The following is a 10,127-nucleotide window of genomic DNA, read 5'->3' as shown; positions in this document are numbered from 1 at the left end:
TGACTTGGAATCCTTTGATTAGAGAATCATGATTAGCTAATGTGGGTCAGCTGGGTCAATCATCAGCACGTGCTCCTCTCGAAATTTGTTTAATATTAAACTTCATTAGGTGTAATTGTGTCGTTTACAAATTTAAATTTTTCTTATATTTCTAGATTATATTACTAAATTAATTGTAATTTCTTTTTAAATTTAGACTTTTTATATTAATATTATATGTTAGGCACCTAGGGTCTAAGAGTACTGCAATTTAGGTTCTCTATATGTCATCTACATGTGGTTGAATTGACAATAAAGCTGACTAGATTTTGATAAAATTTTAATCTTCACTTTATATTTCATAAAAGCCATATTTTAATTTGGTGCTAAAACTAGAACACTAAGCAAACTAATCTTTGGTGATCTTGACCAAACAAACCAAGAGATCCAAAGTGTCAAGATACCCTAAAAAAACGATGAGATTTGCTTCCTCAGATCAGAAGTCCACCAAACACTGTTGCCCTCCACCCTTCCAGAGGACTTGAGGCAGAAAAAGCATCGAGCTCCTGAGCCTGAGTGATTTCAACATATAAACTTGACACCGGTCATGATAAACTCTCATAATAAAGCAAGAGAAAGGGTATCACTGGGCTGCTCGTCACCATAGTTACAATATTCCAGCATAATTACAGCTCCCTCTGTGTCTCTCCCTCTATTTTATGTGATCTCTTTAAACAGCAGCGAGGAAGAGAAAAACCCTCCATGGACCTCCAGGCGTTTGGAAAAAAAAATCGAATGGAGGAGAAAGAGAGAGAGAGATAGAGAGAAGGTGCAGAGATAATTTTACATAACATATTATTCTTCTTTTATAATTCATTTTATTCAGCGAACATCTAAATTTGTGCAATTAATGTCTTATTGTCTTTTCATCATTCACTTCAGATTCTGTTAAACATGACTGGTACTTCATGGCCTGGGTAATGATGTTACAGTCATGCAGACAAAGCGTTCTTTGACTGAGAAGATGAGCAAAAGAGAGCGAGAGGTAAAAAAAAAGGGAAGTATAAAGTGAGTGAGAAAGAGACAGAGGCCAGTACAGAGAATAACAATAACATAACAAACCCAGGCTGGTGCTCTAACAATCGCTGGCTTTCATTTTACATAGACGGTGTCATAAAGCAGCTGTGGCTAGATTGAGTGCGACTCAGATAGATGAGCTGCCTGAAACAGGACTATTCCTCACAGACACCAGTAAACACAGCTAATACTTACAGGCCCTGACAAGGAAGAAGACAAGTCCTTACTGCTTCGAGGGATAGTTCACTCAAAAATGAAAAGTCTGTCATCGCTTACCTTCATGTCATCCTAAACCTTTATACACTGAAAAATATGATGTCTGCAAAACTGTTGTAAACAATTTATTTGTGTTAAATTTAAACAAACAAATTAAGATTAATAAAATTCTACTTAATTTGTTTTTTTAAATTCAGCCTAAATAAATTGTTTAGAGCCACTTAACATAAAAAAATGTGTAAATCCAAGGAATAATCTCTGAATAGTTGTTTTCAGTGTAAGACTTTTTTTTTGCTTGTGTAAAAAACAAAAGGACACTCTCTGAATAATGTGCTGGTTGTGCTTTTTGACGTTGGTGCAATAAATGGTGGCTGAGGCATTAAAAAAAGATGCAAAATATTTTACTTAAAATGAGCGGAAGCAACACAATTCTTAAGATTTTTTTGGGACAACTTAATAGTTTATGTTCAATCAACTTAAAATTGTAAAAATGATTAACTTAATTTATTTGTGTTGAGACATGAGGGGATTGTGGATTTTTTACACTGCAAAAGTAAGAAATATTTACATTAGTTAGTGTTTTGTTAAATGAATTGTTTTTGAAGCACATTTTTACTATTGTTTACAGAAATCACTGTCCAAATTGTCATTCATATTAGTGTTTTTTTTATTAAAAAAATATTGTCTGTAATATTTAGAGCAAGTCATTTGATGACATATTAACGTACCTTTTAAGGATCACAACTGTTTTTCCCCATTCGCCAGAAAGGAGTTTCAAATTAAAAATTCTAAAAATTAGGTTTTGTGGTCTATGTTAAATTTTCTTTTGTATCACAATGAACATTTGAGACTTTACAATTTTAAAAATAAATCTTATAAAAATAATGTAGATACTTGTATTTAATATGTTTTTAGGTATATGAAACACTTTGTGAATTTAATTTGAAGCAGAAACTTCAATCCAGGCTCATTCTAAAAACGTACCGATATATACATTTCTGGAGAGTGCCAAATACATCCCAGGGGGTACTTATTTTTTTGCAGATTTTGCTTTCGTTAATCCACCAGAGGCTGCTGTCATATGACTGACTGACTGACTGATTGACTGACCCACCCTCCTCCTTTTCTAAACCCAACCGATAGTGTTTTCAAAAGCACCGATTGACCCACCCACCCACCTGTAGTATTCATTTTTTAAAGATGAAATGCAGCCATATGTTCCTCAGGCTACATAAATCGCAATCTCCAAAAATGTATATAGGGCTACGTATTCAGATTGAGCCTATATTGTAAATGACAGCTGAAACAACACATATCTTGAGCATTTTTTAGATAACTTAATTGTTTATGGGGTGACGCGGTGGCGCAGTAGGTAGTGCTGTTGCCTCACAGCAAGAAGGTCGCTGGATTGAGCCTCACCTGGGTCAGTTGGCATTTCTGTGTGCAGTTTGCATGTTCTCCCCGAATTCGCGTGGGTTTCCTTCAGGTGCTCCGGTTTCCCCCACAAGTCCAAAGATGTAGTTCAGGTGAATTGGGTAAGCTAAATTGTCCGTAGTGTACAGTAAGTGTGTGAATGAGTTGCAGATGGAAGGGCATCCGTTGTGTAAAAACATGCTGGATGAATTACCTGTTCATTCCGCTGTGGCGATCCCAAATTAATAAAGGGACTAAGCCGAAAATAAAATAAATGAATGAATGACTATGTTCAATCCACTTAAATTTGTATGTAAATTAGTAAATTAAGTTAACTTAATTCCTTGTTGTCCCAACACAAATCGATTGTGTGTTTTTTTACAGTGTGCCACATCTAGGATGACCTCAATTTGTTATTGGCAATTGGCTAAATTGCTATTACTGTCAATGTGTTTAATTTATTGTATACATTTTAAATCCCATTCAAATGCATGAATTAATCACTAAAACATTACTTCATTACAAGATTAAGTACATTTCCTTTATAAAAACACAATTGTTGATCTTTCATATCAAAAACACGCATTTGTAATGTATACACATGTACACACAGCACAGCGCACAAATACACTGGGACTGTCTGAGGAAACATTTTTGCTTGGTTCAACCCATTTCTCATTAAGCAGACTGAATGCATCTAAAGGAGAGAATTCACATGAGGGCTAAAGTGAAATGAAAGCAGGCAATACTACCCCTCGGTTGCTCTTTTTTCTCTGCCGTCTCTCTCTCTCTCTCCCTGCTCCGTGCTGAAAGCTAGCAGTAGATCAGCAGTGTTGCTGTGGTTTGTTTGCGGCGGGATTTGGAGACCTGTAGACAGAGCACACACTGGGGAGCAAGCGTGTGTTTGCTCTTGTGTCTGGAAATCTCTCTCTGTGTGTGTAATGCTGGACAATGCAGTTGTGATGGCAGATTAGTGAAGTCTGAGCCCAGAGGTGGGCAGACAAAAGCTGACCTGCGTTTAATGAGATCTTCCAGCAACGGTGCAAACGCCAGCCTGAAAGTGTGTGTGTGTATCTGTGTTTGTGCTTGTTTGTTTGATGACTGAATGCTCCCTCTTGCTCTCGTCGAGCCCTTAGTAAATATTTACTCTCATTTGAGTCTGTAATCTCAGCCGTGTCTCTGAGTAGAGTCTACTTCTCCTCATGATACACTCGCTCCATCTCCATTATTTCCCCTTGGTATTTCTTTATTTCTGCGGTTTACCAGACCTTACTAAGACTGCTGCTTCTGGGTTCTCGTCCATCTGCAAGGTAAAAGTGAGACTTAACAGTGCTGTTGACAGAAGCTCTGGTCATTTTTAAGGGACATTGTAAATGTTTACTTCACCAATACAATATATGTAATTTAGCTAATCATGTAAATATTACAAATATGTATGATTTTCCCCTTTATTTTAGTGAAACAAGCCTAAATGAACACCCCATTCCCATTTAATCTACAAAAATGGCTCAAAAATACCACAAAATACATTTAAAATATCATTAAAAATCACAAACTAACAAAAACATGTCAGAAATTCAGAAATAATCTCCCTCTTTTTGATTTTCATTCAGGTCAATAGTCACAAAAATGAAATAAAACACTGAATTGCTGCTGAATCAGCTTTGATAATTAGACCAATATTGCTATGTTTGATTTCTAGATACAGTACATTTTGTGTAGCAGAAATCAGAAAGGAAAAAAAGTGCTATTGCTGTCATTTACTCACGCTCATGTTGCTCCAAACCAAAATGACGTTTTCATATGAAACTTGAGGCAAGGGATGATGGATGGTGTGTAATTTTAACCGTCAAGCACCAAAACGCACATAAAAGTAGTTTCAATGATTCGTAGACTATATTTTAAGCTTCCTAGAGTTATTGTTTTGTAAGCCCTTTATTAAAAAAATTCGCTAACGCTTTACTCAAAATCGTTTTTGAATTTGGCGCGAGTGTGACGTCTGTTTGTTTATTTGAGTTGTTACGCGCACTACAGCATAGCACATGGCTGTCACTGCAGCTATCTTCTATTAATGATGTCATGATGGAACACATTTTTGAATTGTAAGATTGTAATCATTACTACATGTAGTATACTAACATAACAAACAACATTATACCATTATAACAGCATTATTTTATTTATGTTTATATTTGTTATCCTAAACTTAAGAATATTACAAGTAAATGATAAATTTATATTGGGATAGGAAAGTATTTTCAATTCTTGGCTTAGAATTCTGTCTGAATTTTATTAACTTTTATTTAAAATAATTGCTCTGAGTATATCTACAGCTTTCTGTTCCTGAAAGTGAGAACCACAAAAAAAAAAAAAAATAAAAATAAATAAATAAATAATTGATTTTTAGAAATATTTTACCTAGATAGCACATCATTTAGGAGTTTAAAAACCACTGAAGATCACAGTGACCACCTTTAGTATAAGGTTTTGATTTCCTCATGTAATTATAATTAATCACATACTAGATCAAACATTTTTTTAATTAAAAATGCAAAAATCACTAGCATAACCAAAAAAAAAAAAAAAAAAAGTTCATTCGTGCCACAGAAAAAATGTCTTTGCCACATTCATTGTCTGATAAAAAATACTGAAGTCAGAATTGTTAGCCCCCTTTTGAATTTTTTCTTTTCTTTTTTAAATATTTCCTAAATGATGTTGAACAGATTCAGGAAATTTCTACAGTATGTCTGATCATATTTTTTCCTTCTGGAGAAAGTCTTATTTGTTTTATTTTGGCTTGAATAAATGCAATTTTTATAGTTTTAAAGCCATATTAAGGTCAATATTATTCGCCCCCTTAAGCAATATATTTTTCGGTAGTCTACAGAACAAATCATTGTTATACAATGACTTGCCTAATTACCCTAACATGCCTAGTTGACTAAATAAACCTAGTTAAGCCTTTAAATGTCACTTTAAGCTGTATAGAAGTGTCTTGAAAAATATCTTGTAAAATAGTATTTACTGTCATCATGGCAAAGATAAAATAAATCAGTTATTAGAAGTGAGTTATTAAAACGATTGTATTTAGAAATGTGTTGAAAAATTCTGCTCTCTGTTCCAACAGAAATTGGGAAAAATTGGGGGGGGGGGGAGGCTTGCTAATAATTCTGACTTAAACTGTATATATATATATTTTTTTCTATTCTTTTTTTTAAATGTTTTATTTATCCATTGTGAAACATTACAAAAATGTACGAAGACATAAACATGTTACAATAAGCAAATACACTGAAAAGTATTTTGAGCAAATAATAATAATAAAAATAAATTAATAAAAATAAATAAAAATAAAATAATACAAATAAATAGATAAATAAATAAAAAAACAACAACACCAGTGGATTCTTATATATATAAAAAACAAGTCTACAATGTGTTGACCAGAAATAGTTTCCCGTAAAAGCTGGGCATTAGGGGGTGGGGACTCAATCAGAAGGAGCAGGGTCAAGCTGAAGAGTTTGGACATATTAGCGAAGGGGTTAAAATAGTGCTAGTTCAGTTAAAGATACTTTTTCAATTCTTGACTTGGGGTCACTAGTGGAGCTGCACCAGGAGACCCACTGAGCTCAGAGGTGGAGCTGCACCAGGAGACCTACTGAGCCCAGTGGTGGAGCTGCACCAGGAGACCCACTGAGCTCAGAGGTGGAGCTGCACCAGGAGACCTACTGAGCCCAGTGGTGGAGCTGCACCAGGAGGCTCACTGAGCCCAGTGGTGGAGCTGCATTTTGAACAGCTGTAGTTGCAAGCACAGTAAAGAGAAGGGGAAAAGGAGCAAAAGGTAAGTAAACAATCAGTTATGAATTACTTTCTGATGTTTTTTTCATAAAAGAATTATGAAAAACATTATTTTTTTTTCATTTACTTTTACTTTAATATGATAAATCCAAAAATGTAAATCCATTTTAATAAAAAATATATATATTTATTAATATTATTTATCTGTCCACATTCTCTGTGTTTATCTAACAAAAAGTAAAATAAAAATGGGTCATAATGCCACAGCTGACAATATGGATTTTTGCGTTTTTGTTTTTGATCTTACACTCTGTATAAGAGGACAGTTGTTAAGAACAATGATATTACAATGCAAAAGTATCTTTAAATGTCCTTTAGAAAATACTAACATATTCATCATACTTCACTGCACGTTTTGTTTCATATCATTTGATCTCCTTGTTTAAAATGTGTTCACAGAATGTCTGGATATTTAGCACATGACTGTGACTGTAGCCATCTTCTATTAATGATGTCATGATGGAACACATTTTTGAATTGCAAGATTGTAATCACTACTACATGTAGTATACTAACATAACAAACAACATTGTACCATTATAACAACATTTTTTTATGTATGTGTATATTTGTTATCCTAAACTTAAGAATACTACACAAGTAAATGATAAATTTATTTTGGGATAGGAAAGTATTTTCAATTCTTGGCTTAGAATTCTCTCCGAATTGAATGAAATTTTATTGAAAGTAATTGCTCTGAATATATCTACAGCTTTCTGTTTCTGATAGGGAGAAACACCAAAAATGGATTTTTAGAAGTATTTACGTTGATATCACATCATTTAGGAGTTTAAAAATCCCTAAAGATCACAGTGACCACTTTTAATTCAAGGTTTTGTTTTCTTCATCTAATTATAATTAATCACATACTACACCAAACATTTTTTTTACATTATAATAGCAAAAGTCACTAGCATAAATACAAAAAAAAGTTTATTTGTGCCTCAGAAAAAATGTCTGTGCCACATTTATTGTCAGATAAAAAAAGAAAAGAAAAAAAACTATATATATATATATATATATATATATATATATATATATATATATATATATATATATATATATATATATCTTATATCTTCAATATATATATCTATATCTATCTATCTATCTATCTATCTATCTATCTATCTATCTATCTATCTATCATCTATCTATCTATCTATCTATCTATCTATCTATCTATCTATCTATCTATCTATCTATATATATATATATATATATATATATATATATCTTCAATTCTTGACTTAGGCTCACTGGTGGAGCTGCACCAGGAGACCCACTGAGCTTAGAGGTGGAGCTGCACCAGGAGGCCCACTGAGCTCAGAGGTGGAGCTGCACCAGGAGACCTACTGAGCCCAGTGGTGGAGCTGCACCAGGAGGCCCACTGAGCTTAGAGGTGGAGCTGCACCAGGAGACCTACTGAGCCCAGAGGTGGAGCTGCACCAGGAGACCCACTGAGCTCAGAGGTGGAGCTGCACCAGGAGACCCACTGAGCCCAGTGGTGGAGCTGCACCAGGAGACCTACTGAGCCCAGTGGTGGAGCTGCACCAGGAGGCCCACTGATCCCAGTGATGGACCTGCATTTTGAACAGCTGTGGTTGCAATCACAGTAAAGAGAAGGGGAAAAGGAGCAGAAGGTAAGTAAACAATAAGTTATAAATTACTTACTGATGTTTTTTCATAAAAGAATTATGGAAAACATTATTCATTTTTTCCATTTTACTTTAATGCGATACATCCAAAAATATAAATCTATTTTAATAAAAAAGTATTATTATTATTATTATTATTATTACTATTATTATTATTATTATTATTATTATTATTATTATTATTATTATTTATCTGTCCACATTCTCTGTGTCTATCTAACAAAAAGTAAAGTAAAATGGGACATAATGCCACAGCTGACAATATGGATTTTTGCGTTTTGTTTTTGATGTTACACTCTGTATAGCAGCACAGTTATTAAGAACAATGATATTACAATGCAAAAGTGTCCTTAAATGCTCTTTAGAAAATACTAACATATTCATCATACTTCACTGCACATGTTTTGTTTCACATCATTTGATCTCCTTGTTTAAAATGTGTTCACAGAATGTCTGGATATTTAGCTGCCACAGCCCACTGATTCACGCGTTATAATACGGTAAGCAACTCTAAACTACTCATTTACTAAAGATTTTACAAATTATTTTAATGTGTAGTTGTTTACAAATCTGCCAGTAGACATTGTATTATTAGCCAAATGTTATTAGACAGGGAACTTGTAAAGTTTACTGACAAAATTTCACCAAATTGGTTGTCATGACATACGAAACAGTTTTATAAAATGTTTATTTTATTATAATTTTACAAATAGCTGAGGGATTAATCCCAAAACATTTATATTTAAAATTAAAAGTATATATGTTGAGAAATTCTGTTGCACAAAATACCAAACATGTTATTATTAATAATGTTTCAACTTAGAAGAGATAAGAAGAAGTCAATATTTTAATAACCCTGATTTTTAAAAATTTGTTTGCATTGGTGCATGATGTCCACATTGACAATTATTGTTAAATAAAAAAATTACTTTTAGCTCTAAATGTTCTGTAGAAAATACTAACATAATAATAATAATAATAATAATAATAATAATAATAATAATAATAATAATACCTTTTATTTTTAGGCGCCTTTCAAAGCACTCAAGGACACCTTACAGCAGATTACAAGTACATCATAAAAATACAAGCAGTAAAAATGACAATCTGCATAAAATTAAACCAGCAAATCATTAAAAGCTATCCTAAACAAAAAGGTCTTTATCTGAGATTTAAAATTGCAAATAGAGTCCATCTGGCGAATGTGCAAAGGCAGGGAATTCCATAACTTTGGTGCTATACAACTAAAAGCCCTGCCTCCAAATGACTGGTTATGAAGAGCTTTGTATGTTAAGAGGAGGATTTTGTATTGTATACGATAGTGAACAGGAAGCCAGTGCAGGTGAAAGAGAATTGGAGTTATGTGATCAGAAGTACGCGAGCAGGTAACTATCCTAGCCGCTGAATTCTGAATCAACTGTAGTCTGTGAAGGGCGAAGTCTTGCAATGTTACGCAAGTGAAAAAAGGCAGAACATGAGATATTACTAATTTGAGAACTAAATGAGAGCATGCCATCCAGTACAACCCCAAGACTTTTCAAGTGAGTTGAGAAATTGACTGGGGAGTTATCAACAAACAGGGTAAAAGATTGAGCTTTGGATAAAACAGATTTTGAGCCAACCAGAAGCACTTCGGTTTTACTGGCATTTAACTTTAAGAAATTATTAGTCATCCATGTATCAATCTCATTTAGACATTTGGTAAGGTCAGAAGGGGGGTGTGAACATATTCATCATACTTCACTGCACATGTTTTGTTTCACATTATTTAATCTCCTCGTATAAAATGTATATACAGAATGTCTGGATATTTAGCACATGACTGTCACTGCAGCCATCTTCTAATAATGATGTCATGATGGAACACATTTTTGAATTGCAAGATTGTAATCACAATTACATTTACTATACTACATTAACAAACAA

Source organism: Danio rerio, chromosome 12 (genome assembly GCF_052040795.2).
Source record: "Danio rerio strain M-AB ecotype USA chromosome 12, GRCz13ab, whole genome shotgun sequence".
In the NCBI taxonomy this organism is placed as follows: domain Eukaryota; kingdom Metazoa; phylum Chordata; class Actinopteri; order Cypriniformes; family Danionidae; genus Danio; species Danio rerio.
Note: the sequence above shows the minus strand (reverse complement) of the source record.